This window comes from Vitis vinifera, chromosome 15 (genome assembly GCF_030704535.1).
Source record: "Vitis vinifera cultivar Pinot Noir 40024 chromosome 15, ASM3070453v1".
NCBI classification, from domain to species: domain Eukaryota; kingdom Viridiplantae; phylum Streptophyta; class Magnoliopsida; order Vitales; family Vitaceae; genus Vitis; species Vitis vinifera.
In genome coordinates, this window is record NC_081819.1 from 10,939,447 (window position 1) to 10,953,104 (window position 13,658).

Below are 13,658 nucleotides of genomic sequence, written 5' to 3' on the forward strand. Positions count from 1 at the left end.
TTTGATATTTTTAAAAATAATTTTTATATAATTATTTTTTAAAACAATTTAAAAAAAAAAGTGAAAATAATAAAAAATAATTAAAAGGTGTTTTCTAAAAATAATATATTTTTTGTTCTTAAAGATTGAAGAATAAAAAATAAAAAATATTTGTTTTTAATGTCAAACATATTTTCTATATTTTTTATTTTGAAAAACAAAAAATTATTGTTATAAATGGTTCCCAAACAAGCCTTAGTCTCTGTTCAATTCTACCAAAGCAAATATGAAAAGAAGAAAAGTGTTATTCAAAAAATGAGTGAATGCTCACCAAGATATTTTTAGTCTCTGTACTTAACCAAATCCAATCCTCGTTTGCGCGCATTATTCTTCCCAACCTTGTTTCTTCTGGGTTAATGAAGAAAATTAAAATAAAATAATTTCAGGGATTAAAAAAAAAAAAGAAAATTATAAAAAGGTCCGGACGGTTCATGTCATGATCGGGCAGCGGCTGAGACAAAGAAGGATAACCTGAAGAGGAGAGAAGGAAGGACCTACCCATCCATTGCCAGGTAACTCTAACCCTAACCCTAACCCATTTTACTCTTCTGATCCTCACTGAATTGTAGAGTCCCAATATGTAATTTCAATATGAAATATATGCTCCTAAAGCAAAAGAAAATGAACAAAAATTTATGAAACAAACTTCAGAGAATTGTTTTTCTGAATTAACAAGGGCCAGAGTATCAGTGGATGGCATTGAATAGGGGAAAGGTTGGAGGAAGAAGACCACAGACCAAACGTTGCGTTTTGGGTCCTTTCGCAATTGTCATGTGGCTCAGGCCCATGCTCTTACTTTCGCCCATCGACAAAGCTCACATTTATTTGTACTTGTAATACCCTTAAAGGATTGTCCTAGTTGTATCACCTCTTTTACCAGCTTCTCCCCTAAAAGGAGATAAAATAGAATGAATATGAGCATTAGTGTTGTTCAATCACCAGTTGTCACATAAAAAAAGGCTCTCCAAAATTGATTTTGATCTCACATGAAATTGCCCTATGGATGCATTCATTTCTGTGCCTGCAAATGGGTTGATAATTCATGCTAAAAGGTATGAAAATGCCATCTTTTGTATGAAATGGGTGGTCAAAATAAAAGAAATTCAAAAGTTTTGCTATAATCATCAACTACCTATCAGACTAGTAGTTGGTAAAGTAAATGATAGAGAAGGTTATGAAGATGCTAAAATTCTTCAAGGAAAATACTGGATATTTTATTCAGCCATTTTGGATACAAAGATGCATTTTCTGCATCTCCTTTAAGAGGCCGAGATAGAGAGTCCTTGAAGAGGAAGAGACCTCCCTTATAAAGCCACATTTCTTTGTGAAGGAGAAGGAGTGGTTTTAGCAGGCTTTTTGTAGCATGTCAGTAGACTTTATTGACTTTTGGGCACATGGGGACAAGGGTAGTTGGACTCATCTTTTTAGGCATAGGTCGGTCAATCAGGTCATCCGATAGGTCCGGGAGGTCATCTTCTTTTATGGTCTTGGTTTCGAGATGAGGTGATTTTGTACATTTTTAGGTACCTTGTTTGAGAGGTGGTGTATTAAAGATATGCTGATGTTTGGTACCTCCAGTCCCACACCCCCCCCCCTCCTTGAGTCCTGATTTCTTCTGTGACCAAAAGGGGTTAGGGCTTTGTAACGATCTCGAATGGTGTGCTAATGATGGCTAGTTTTTCTTGGAATGACCCAGGCTGGTGGGGCTTCATGCATGAAACTGGTTGCACTTTCCTCCCGACGTGAACTTGCTAGCCTGATGGTCGTGAATTAGCTAGGTTGTTTTGTAGTTGATCCATGAGGTCGGCTTGGTGCGCAGAGATATTTTTCATTTGCTGCTGATGCTCATTTTGTTGCTACTCTAGTCGATGCCACAGTTGTGAGATTTGATTTTGTATTGCAAAGTCTAGTTTGAGGTGTCATATTAGAGTAAGTGGCTTGATCGAAAATCCATGTGGAAACCTTTGCTTTGAGCTCGGGTCATGCCATAAATTCAATTGGATGGTTCCAAGTGGATGTAGCTCAAGTTGAGGATGTCAACTTCTTTAGGCCTAACCTTTGGAGTGGCTTCTTTCCTTGTTGCTAGCTTTTGGTTTGTGCTTGGTTGTCTTCTGCTTCACTTAGGTGCTAAGCATTGATCTAACAAAGATGCCAGAAAGGCTAAGTTGGCATTGAGGTAGTTCCAAGCATTGTAGTGGAAATTTCTTGAGGAGTATATGATGTAGCTACCAGGGCTTAGCTGGTGATGATGTGATTCTTTTGAGATCTGCACATGATGAGGTTGGGCCTTCGAAGGATCATACAATTCCTTTTAGTATTTGATGTAAAAGTGTCCGTGAGCAGGTTTAGATCTCAATCCTTTTTGGGAATGGCGAGAAGAAGAAGCTCTTTATGTTTGACTCCCACTTTTGTTAACCTTACTCTTTTTTCTCTTACTTATAGGCATTGGGGATCCCACTGATCACCTCTCATGTTGAACAATCAGGTGAAGACGGACAATATGATCGAAGTAGTTTGAGAGTCTCCCAAGCTGCTAGTCAGAAGAATCAGGTGGTGATACAAATCTTCCTACCTCATTTGTCAGTGTGAGGTTGATACAGCTTTGTGTCAAGGGTTTCAATATAAATGAGACTAGGCTTGGTGGTCAGGGCAAAGAGCATGGCCTTTTTGCACTTGCCATGATTCCTATGCTGAAGTCTCCTTGATGATGATGATGATATCTGCCATACTTTTAGTTCATTATGATGGGGATGACCCCATTTTTATACTCTACTTTTGATGAATGGTGCCCATGTGGGGCTTTTTCTTTTGTCACATTGTTTTGCTAATTTTGATGATTGCACCTTTAATGAATTGTACCAATATTGGGTTTTTTCCTTCCCTTTTTGTTGTTTGTGGGGTGTTGATGACCACACTTTTTGCGAGTTTTGCCGGTTATTGGGCTTATTCAGCTTTTGTTGTTGTGCGGGTTTTATGTGACCAAAAATGCGTATTGATTGTTGCTTAGTGAAATGTAGTTTGATACATGGTAGAGGAGATTAGGGAAAGAGGCGCGGTGTTGCAGGCTTATAGACCCACTTCCTTAGTTTGAGGGAATGGTCGAATTATGACCTTGACCTCTAGGAGAGGTGAATGATCCTGCAGGGGGATCATTTTAGGTCTTGGCTGGCAAGACTGATCATAATTCTAATTAATATAGACCAGATGAGCTCTAGCCAGTTGCTTGGCTTTGGCCATCGTCTGATAATGGGGCTTAGATTTTAGTTGTATGAACAGCACTTCCTGGAGGATTAGTGCCCAGTCTTTCCCAATCTTGCAAATTTCACTTTAGCAAGCACATACGTGTGGGTCGAGATAAGGTGCAGAGTTTATTGAGATAATTAGAACATTTCAAAATAGTCAAAACTAGTTGTTTAGTTCAGACGTAGTACCTTTTTAGGTGTGCCTGGTTCGAATAGTAAACCTGATAGATCTTCCAGACAATTTTCTTATAAATGATTTGCCATTAGGTATAAAAAGGTGTCTGACCAAGTTTGACTTGGAGGTAAGTGTTACCTATTGTCCTCACCGTTTACTTTGCCTCTGGAAGTTCTGATGTGATGGATAAAGTTCCCTTGGAAACCTCATGGGTGAAAAAGAGGAACCTCTTGGCAACTCACATCTTTGATTATTGTTTGCATGACTGACCAATATGACGCTGCTGAGCTAATAATTGATCTTCAAGGATTTTAACTACCTCTTTGCCAGCTCAGGCATTTGATTGTAAGAGGGAGGTACCACATCCATAAAAGATTGCTTGAGAATAGTGTTGTAAGGAGAGTGAGACCTTTTCATCAAGGAAGAAGCTTTAGTTCCGCTTTTGCTTTGAGAATGAGCTAATCGAGGCATTGGAAGATTCTCCATAAGAGCCTTTAGTTCGAGTCAAAGTCATGACTTCTTTGTTTGTTGAAAACAGTTGTCAAAGACCATGCTGGTTGAACTTCTCGCATCAATAAGTATCTACCAAACTAACTTTTCTTTTAGTTGTGCTGTGATCAACATTGATTTGATCGCCGCTTGATTTTTCCCTTAGCCTTCTCAAGTAGGTAGGTGTTGATAGTGCGAATTGTGATACCGCAACTTTTTCTGTAAGGTTTAATTCAGGTTGTTCATCTAGCTTGATCTAATACATGGGGTAGGTTGTCCTTCGCTAATGACTTGAGTAGTGGACTTCTTAGAGACAAGGCTTTTCTGAAGGCCTTTGCCATTGTTCTTTGATCATTGCTTTATACCTGCATTAATTCTGATATGAACAAATAAACAAATTTTCTCAAGGATTCCTCATGTGCTTACCTTACATTTACGAGGTAGTTCACACTTTTCCTTGGTCGGGAGTTGTTGTTGTAGTATTTTAGAAATAGTTTGTAGAGTTGGGAAAGCTGCGTATTGACCATCCAAGCAATTAGTAGAACCATATAAGAGTAGGTCGTCATAAGTTGATGGTAAAAACTTGGAAATGTAGTCTTTCATGGTTGCTTGCTAGTACCATGAGTTGCTGACAATGGTAAAGATGGTTCAATGGGGTTTCCCATGCAGGTTGAACTTTAAGGCCACACAGTGAGTAGGCAACTCTTTTTGAAGCAAATAGGGTGTGGTTGGTGGTGCACACACTTGGCTCCATTGCTTTGATACCTCTTAGGCTAAGTTGACTTGTAATTTTAATCAATGGACCTTTGTAGACAATTCTTCGCATTTATGTCCCAATGTTGTTCGACTCCAAGCTTTGACATTTCGAAGATTTTTAGTTTGAGGCCAACTAATGATGAGGTTTTATCTTATGATGTTGTTCTTTGAGAGTTGTTCATGTTGCATCTAGTCATGAATTGGAAGTAACATAGACAGGTAGCACACAAATCTTGAGTTGTTTGTTGTAAAATTTCGACATCGTACTTCATCATGACAGACTTGGTCTTTTTCTATCCCCTTAGGTGAGGTGAGGATCCTGATTGCCTTTCTACTAGGTCTGGCCCTCTTGGCTAAGCTTCCTAACTTGTTACTCTTGATTTAGAGGTTGTGATTATATGCTAGCTTGAGATTCCCGATTTGTTGTTTGAATGATCTTATCATGATGTGGACTTATTCTGCAACCTGTCTTGTCCTGAAATAGTTCCTATGTCACAAGTCAACATACAAGTTCAATTGTTTAGTTTGCATGCAATCGATTGAATTTGTAATGCTTCCAGGGTAGATAGTATAAAAAGATTCAGGGGGCACTAGGTTTATAACAGAGGCTTCTATTGCCCGTCCTCATTCCTCTTGGGATGTGTTTTTCAATTGACACAGAATTAGAGTGCTTTTAGAAGGTTTGATAGAATCTATAGAAAAGGCTTCACTTAGTGTTTAGTGGAAGAATATTCCTCAGTTCTTATTTCCTGGGCGAGACAGGGTTCTTTAAATTCTGGGTGCATGGGAATCTCATGGACAGATTTATTGATTTAAGAATGAGATTGATGGCAGAAGTTATTGGATTGCTAGCAAGGCTTATCAGGAAGTTGATTCCTTCAGCAATCAAGGTTTTGGTACTTCGAAAATCTTCCAAGGATCTTTGTCTCCTTTGTTATGATGTGGAACCCAGACTCAGGGAGTGGGAAGCCCTCATTTGTTCTGGAAGTTTCATTTTCTTGTTTTGTTTTGTGCCTTTTTATTTTTATTTTTTTTGCTCTCACCTGAAAGGATCCTTCATCCTTCTAGGATCGTTGTAATTCCCTTTTATAATGTTAATGGATTGTTTCTGGTTTCTAATTTAAAAATGTGATAGCTGGAGATGGGGTGAAACCACTAGAACATAAAAGACTAGACCAGAGGAGGAAATCACTTAAATATGGATGCTTGAGGTAGGGGTGCTCATTGAACAAGTGATTTGTGAATGTTAAAGCTTAAATTGAATGCAGACTGGAATTTTGCTTGGGCTTTGCTTGAGTTTAGCTATCCTTATTTTGCCTTTTCCAATTTTTGTTCTGTAGGTTTGGCTCAGAATGAGCTTCAGTTCATGAGCCTAACTAAGCTTATTCATTCACATATTGCAGCATTCTTTTGTATTAAATTCTCACTCCTAATTCCTGCATTGCTATTGCAAGTTGGCACCTGCATTGATGCCTCATTTTTGTTCCTTGTGATCTGTACTTCTGAACTGCTTGCTGTAGAGTCAGTTTTGTATGGGTTATATTACAGTAGCCTTACAATGCCTACATCAAATGTTCAGGAGATTAATCAAATCAATGTGTTGTAATTTTTAAAGCTTTATTTTTCGAGCAATTGGGCTTGGAAAATCTTGAGTTGCTCATTTCATTGGTTAGTGAGCTTTACTGAGCTTCTTAACTAGTCAAGCTGGAGTTCTGCATTTTTGCATCCCTGTGGTGTTACTAGGTAAGAGAGGGAATGGGAATGTTGCTTTAGTTTAATAATATTTGAGGTTTATGATATGCGAGTTTTAAATGCAATGATAAACAATATCCTTCATATCAAAATAGGAGTGGAGCTGATTATGGATGAGAGATCAGGATCAAACTGGTTTCTAAAATATTCAATATATATTGCTTCATTATGGGTAGCAGCTTCTAACACTTTCAGAGATAGAGAGTGCCACATTTTGGGAAGGATAATATGGAAGGATATATGGAAGCTACATTGGAACTTTAAAGAAAAAAGGCCTTAATTATGAAGACTTGACTATTGCTTTGTTCTAAAGAAGTAACTCACTAACAATTTCATCGATGAAGGATTTTTATACAGATGGAGTGTTAGTTGTCATTTTAACTTCATATTTTTTTATTCCACAAATGACGTCTAGAATAGCTTAAAGGCTTTCAAATTAGTAGTGGTTCTAAGTTCATAAAAAGAGTCTTACCTCATTAATTGTGTTAAATGATGGCTTTTCAAATCCTTGCATGTGTTATCATAGAAAAAGTTTGTTCAAAGTTGACAAGACAAACAAGATAATTTTGATTTTATGTGTCAAGTATTTTGGTCATTTGTGCATCAAAAAACCCTCTTAGGTGTTAACTTTGGTGATATTAGCCCACTGGGATGTGCTTTGAGACAGTTGTCTTGAACCTTAGATGTATTTTAAACTATGGATATTGAGTATCCAACAAGTAACAAACTTGTCTATGACAGGCTATTGTTTACCTAATTTTTATTGTCTAAAATTTCCTGATCATCTCTATTATCTTTATAAATTTGCATCTATTTAGATGTTGTGTCTGTGACACGTGTTTGCATTCTTATCCCCAGGTTTAGGAACTTTCAAATTGTCTGATATAAATGTATTTACGTATGCTTGTTGGACTTGCATAATTTTATAAAGAGAAACCACATGAAAACTTAGTTATTCTCCCAGTAGTAGGTTTGGGATTCACACATCCCAAAATCACTGCCATGAGAATATGATGAGCTTGCTCTAGCTTTACTCAAGGCCCTATTAAATCTCATATCCTTTGCCAGTAAGACTCAACACTCTCAAGAAGAGTAGCCTTGAACATTTCACTATGTGCATATCCTCACCTTCTTGTCTTCAGGCCTCTAACATCCTCTTCCTCTGCTGTGCTTGAGCTTTCACATTCTATGAGGATGAGGTGGGTCAGTCAATTTTGGTGGGTAAAGTTCTTTATGTATGCATTTCCAATCTTGTGGACAAGGTCTGTCTCTTGAAACAACTACTGCTTCCCTTACCACATGGTGCACCCACGAAATTTCTAATGGATGTGCATTTTCAAGCTTTATTTGTTTGTATAGTATTATTGTCAGTTGTGTAAATGAAATTTAAAATTGTGGGAGTTATATGTTCTGATCATTGTATGCTTATGTCTTTTGGTAGAAGGAAGAGTAAGAATAAGAAACATGACACTCAGATTTCTTAGCTACCACCACAGGAGTCTCCAAATTTTCCCTGGAGTATAGAATGCTTGGATCTGTAGGGATTTCAGTTGAGAAAAGGGGAAGGGAAATAGAATTAGAAAATAAATGAAGAAAATGAGAAGAAATACAGAAGGAAAAAAAAATTCTTGCATGCCCACCTAGGATCCTTGAAATATGCCCAATAGTCTAAGAATAACTGAAGTTTTAGATCTTTGGGAGTTGAAAAGGAAGAGGATATGGGGAAACAGCGAGTTTCAGATTTTTATTATCCTATTATCAGACATTTCTCTGAATGATATACGATAATGCATCATCAAGACAGTTAGATGTCACAAGATGTTTCAAATGACCCTCCCCATGGGCTTATATAGAAGGCAGGAAGCTTTTGGAAACCCCTGGAGTCATCTACACTTAGCTACAAGGTGGAAGAGTGTGGAAGCTTCTAGAATTGCCTAGAGATGCCCACACATCTCTACACATGGATAGGAGACCTTGGAATAGAGTGGGGTGTTCTAGAGTCTTCTAGAGTTATCTTGTACATAGCCTTATACATAGTCTTGTGTAAGATGTTCTAGAATATTCATGATTTGTAAGGAACCCTCCAACATATCAGAGACTTCCTAAGGTGTCTATAAATAGGAGAAACCCTCATTTGGCCAAAGCACCACTCAAACCACCCAAGAACCTAACCAACCAAGCAAGTGATCTTCCTAAGCACTTGTAAAGTATCCTTGAGAGCAATTAAAGCTTCCTATTCTTTAAGTATCGACTACGGTTCTCTTAGCTTCCAAATCGTGTCTAAGTTAGATTGGCTAGCTAAGTACGAGGGGAAGGTTGACTTAGCAACTTCAAGCGGAGTGAGTTGCCTAAGTGTCGTATGTGAGCTTAGGAAAGGCCTAAGTCCGTGATAGTTGGTATCAGGGCACGATTGTGAAGCGGGTATTGTGAAGGAAGCATGTCGGGGTCCAATGTTGAGGACGCTAGTGAGCAAACTCGTGGGAGGGAGACAGAGCCTACTGCATGGGGTAGGGGTAGGAAGGATAAGTCTCATGATGCCATTGCTAGCATGTAGGCAAGGTTAGCCAAGGTGGAGCTAGCTATGGTAGACACTCGGGAGGGGTTGGACTTGATCGAGCAGGGTATGGAGAAGGGTATGAAGGATCTTAGGGAACATATCCAAGACCTTTGTGAGAGGATGCTAGTCTCTCAGGTTCATCCAGTGTCGCATGAGGAGTTTGTGTCCTTCCAAGAGAAGGTCATGAGCATGCTTGCTAGCATGGAGTCAAGGATGGAGGCCTTGGTCACTCGAATGGAGATCCGAAACCAGGAGGTTAGGCGAGAGTTGGATATCTACAAAGTTGTTGTGTCGGCGCGGGTCATGGCCACACAGGAGGCATCTAGGGTGGAGGTGCCGAAGCCATAGGGGTTTAGTTGCAAGCGGGATACCAAGGAGTTGGATAACTTCTTATGGCACATGGAGCGATGCTTCGAGACTATCGCTCCAATGGATGAAGCCACTAAGGTACGCACCGCAACCTTCTACCTCACCGATAATGCTATTCTATGGTGCCGTAGGAGGTTTGCTGATATAGAAAAGACATTTGCTCCGTAGAGACATGGGAGAACTTCAAGAGGCAATTCTATCTCGAGGACGTGGTTTACTTGGTTAGGAAAAACATGAGGCATCTCAAGCACACAGACTCGATTCACAACTATGTCAAGGAGTTCTCTTAGCTCATGCTTGAGGTTCCTAATATGACTGAGGATGAATTACTATTCAATTTTATAGATAACTTACAAGGGTGGGCCAAGCAAGAACTAAGGCATCGAGGTGTTCAAGACTTAGGCACTACTATGGCATTAGCAGAGTCTTTAATGGATTATAAGAGAGAAGACTCCTCTAAGTTTGAGTGTTCGAAGGATAGCCACGCCGAGGGTGGGTGAGATGAGGGTGCGAGGGACCATAGTGTTGCTAAAATGGGATCAAGCAAGATGCCTAACATTCGGAAGGAAAGGGTAAGGTGGAAAGAAAAGAGTTTACGCCTAAAATCAAGTGCTTCTTGTGTGATGGTCCACATTGGGCACAAGATTGTCCAAAGAGGAAGGTGCTCAATGTCATGATCGAGGAGAGGGAATAGGAAGATGAAGCACATATGGGCTCGATGGAGCTACTAGGTGCCCTCCAAGTCGACTTAATGCCTAGTACGCCTAAGACTTCCTTACTATTAGGGGTGCAAGTAAAGGAGGCAAAAGGGGAGCAAGTTGAGGTAGCCTACACATACATGGACAAGGTCACCAAGAGATAGGTGAACTTGATGGGCAAGGGTAAGTGACGCTCTAAGCATCAAAAGTGTAGGTGCTTGCATCTGTCCGAGGCCGCACAAAAGAAGGAGGTGAAGAATATCCTGGCTGAACGGGTCACTAGGAGACAAAGGGTCCCTCCTGTGATAGAGTATCTAGTTTGATGGAAAGGACTACTTAAGCAGCAGGCAAGCTGGGAATGTGCGGATGCCTTGAGAAAGTTTTGGAAACACATTTAAAGGTTTCAAGCTGAGGCGACGATGGGGATGTTGACGACATGGGTGGGGGAGAGTGTCGCAAGATGCTTCAAATGACCGTCCTCATGGGCTTATATGAAAGGCAGGAAGCTTTTGGAAACCCTGGAGTCATCTACACTTAGCTACAAGGTGGAAGAGTGTGGAAGCTTCTAGAATTGCCTAGAGATGTCCACACATCTCTACACATGGCTAGGAGACCTTGGAATAGAGTGGGGTGTTTTAGAGTCTTCTTGTACATAGCCTTGTACATAGACTTGTGTAGAATGTTCTAGAATATTCATGATTTATAAGGAACCCTTCAACATTCTAGAGACTTCCTAAGGTGCCTATAAATAGGAGAGGCCCTCATTTGGCCAAGGCATCTCCCAAACCACCCAAGAACCTAACCAACCAAGCAAGTGAGCTTCCTAAGCACTTGTAAAGTATCCTTGAGAGCAATAAAAGCTTCCTATTCTTCAAGTATTGACTATGGTTCTCTAGCTTCCAAATCGTGTCTATCTTAGCTTCGCTAGCTAAGTACGAGGGGAAGGTTGACTTAGCAACTTCAAGTGGGGTGAGTTGCCTAAGTGCCTCAAGTGAGGTTAGGAAAGGCCCAAGTCTGTGAGGATAATAATTAACAAGATGCTATATAAATATGGCTTGCTATCGCTACAAATGGATTGTTCTTTCATAATTTGAATGATTGTTTTTATTAGCATTCTGGGGTTAGGGCAGGCAGTGTTTGGTTTTGTATTGGCTACTTACAATAGTGATTCATATTGAACAATACTTACCAGTTCTGGACAACACTTATAAATTAGTAATATCAGTCTAGTCACTTGTAGGAATTGTATTCTCCACAAGTTGTTTTGACTTTTATCAATTGATTGATTGCCACTTAATAGAAAAGTTATTTCCTTTTCATTGAAAAATTGTAGTTCATATCACTTTTTCATTCTATAACTAAAATTTGTATTGGGACCTAGCTTTCTAGTCAAATTTCATAGAAGAATTTGTTTAGCATGGCATGCAGCTCTGTTAGTAGAGCAAGTACCCTAACTCTCCATTTGATAGTCAAGGCAGAAGAGAGAAAATTATTGAAACTTGGCACCTCATAGATTGTTGGGTTTGGCATGCAGTTGTTAGATTTCATGGTTTGTTTCCTTTCCTACAGATTCTCTGCAGTTAAAGAGGATTAATGCCTCTGTACAGGCTTAGAAGCAAACTCACCACAGCTCATCTGGATTTTTGTGATAATCAAATAAATAGATTGGAACTTTACCTATCAAAAAAAAAAAAAAGAAAAAAAAAACAGATTGGAACTTCTGTATCCTTCACTCAATAATTTACATCGACATATATTAAATTGATGATGCATCCTAATTCTGTTGCAGCATTTTAGTTTAGAAATTTCCCTGTTTAGTCTTTTTAATTTTTAATTTCTAATATTTTTTAATTTGTATGGTTGTTAGATAACAGAATAATGGATGAAGATCTCCATTGTATTTCAGAAACCTCTCAGTTTGAGAGATCAGATTCAGCTGAGAAAGCCATTGAGTTGCTTGTACAAGACCAGGACTACACTGGGAAGATAAAGGAGTTGCAGGCTTATCTTGACAAAGTAAATTTGGCTAAGTTCTCTAGTCTTTACCTCCCTTTCTTTACTGTTTTTCTCATATTTAAGTTGGTCAAATGAGGTGCCTGGTTGTGCCGTTCATTTTGGGCAACTTACAAATAGAATTTAGTTATTTTTTTTGGTCAACACAAACCCTCGTAGTGCTGTAAGTATAGGTGCCAGAACATAGTTGGTGAGCAAGCCAGCAACTTCCATTGGATCTGCCTGGTGAATAAGACCAGGTTGCTAATCTGTACATCATCTAGCATACATGGCGAACAATGGGTTTCATTTTCCCCCTATTTTAACCCTCTATACTGAGGACCATTTACATCTGAAGGCTTGTTAGTTTCAGAAATTTTTGTACTGCACACATGGAAATAAAAACATAATTGGATTTCCATTAAAGCACAATCCAGACGTGGATAAAATGGAGTCATCACCTGCATTGTCAACATAACTAATGGCCTTCATAAGTATGTGGTTTCCCTGCAATACCCGTTCTGCGGATCGAATGGACTTCATTTTAATGTGATTTCTGGATGCTGAGATATCCACTATGGAGATTAAATTCATTTCTGTCATTAAAAATAAAATGGGCAGAGTGGTCTTGTGCTTTGTGTGACCTAGATCATTGCTATAGTTAGTTATTTTGCATGTATGGATACCATTAGAATACCTTTTAGATTAATCATAACATACATCAAGCTAACGCCCCTCTTAAATGTAATCTGAACGTTGCTTTGGAAAGGCAAACAATAAATCACAAAGAAACAAGCTTAAGGGCTTGAATCATGTCAGACTGCTAGTTAACCTAAAAGTTAAGCTGTTAGGGAAGGAGGCAAAACTGCATGCTACAGGCTATGAGATCAACTATTTGATGTCCAAGTTTTTCATTTAGATGAGCCAGACCTTATTGTTTCATCACTTGTCACAGGTAAACGAAATTGTGAAACCAGGTTGTTCACCAGAAGTTCTGAAGGTGGCTTTGAACTCCATATCCTCCCTGGTAAACTTCCTTTCTCACATCTCCTCCTCTCCAAAACCCCTTGCCTCACTCTGAAGTCTTAAGCAAATCTTCCTTCAGTTGGCAGAGTTAATACAATGAACATCTCTCTTATGTTTTCCCTTTGACAATAAGGAAGCTCTATTGATGTATTTCTTCTTATTGACGATTCCCTCTACAACTTCGAATCCAATCTCTTTAGAATAATGTGTAGCTTTAATTGTAATATCCTGCTCCTGCCCCTCATACTTCTTTAGCATCCCTAGTTCACCGACAATGGCTTGGGCTAGATCTATGAAACATGTGTTCAAATCACTATTAGGAATCATATTTACTAAACTTTAACCCATATTATTTGTCTGTTTGGATCTTAATTTTAAGTAAAAGCAGAGAAAAGGGAATATCATTGCTTGAGGATGTCTTTGCTATGCAGGAATAGGAATAGAAACAGTGGTTAATTGAGAATAGTAGGTGAATTACAATCCCTAATAAAAGAAAGGAATAAAAAATGACAAAAAATAATAATAATAACTTTTGGTTTATATAAGGATGAACTTTTGATTTC

General features: G+C 38.9%; 1 long non-coding RNA gene across 1 annotated transcript; it reads left to right on the forward strand.

Annotated features, from left to right (window-relative positions):
* The first annotated feature begins 243 nt into the window (after positions 1 to 243).
* On the forward strand, positions 244 to 13,442 carry LOC100253447 (uncharacterized). Its single transcript, XR_787705.3, has 3 exons — positions 244 to 551; positions 11,945 to 12,093; positions 13,025 to 13,442. It is a non-coding gene; the product is annotated as an uncharacterized LOC100253447 (long non-coding RNA).
* The last annotated feature ends 216 nt before the right edge of the window (positions 13,443 to 13,658 follow it).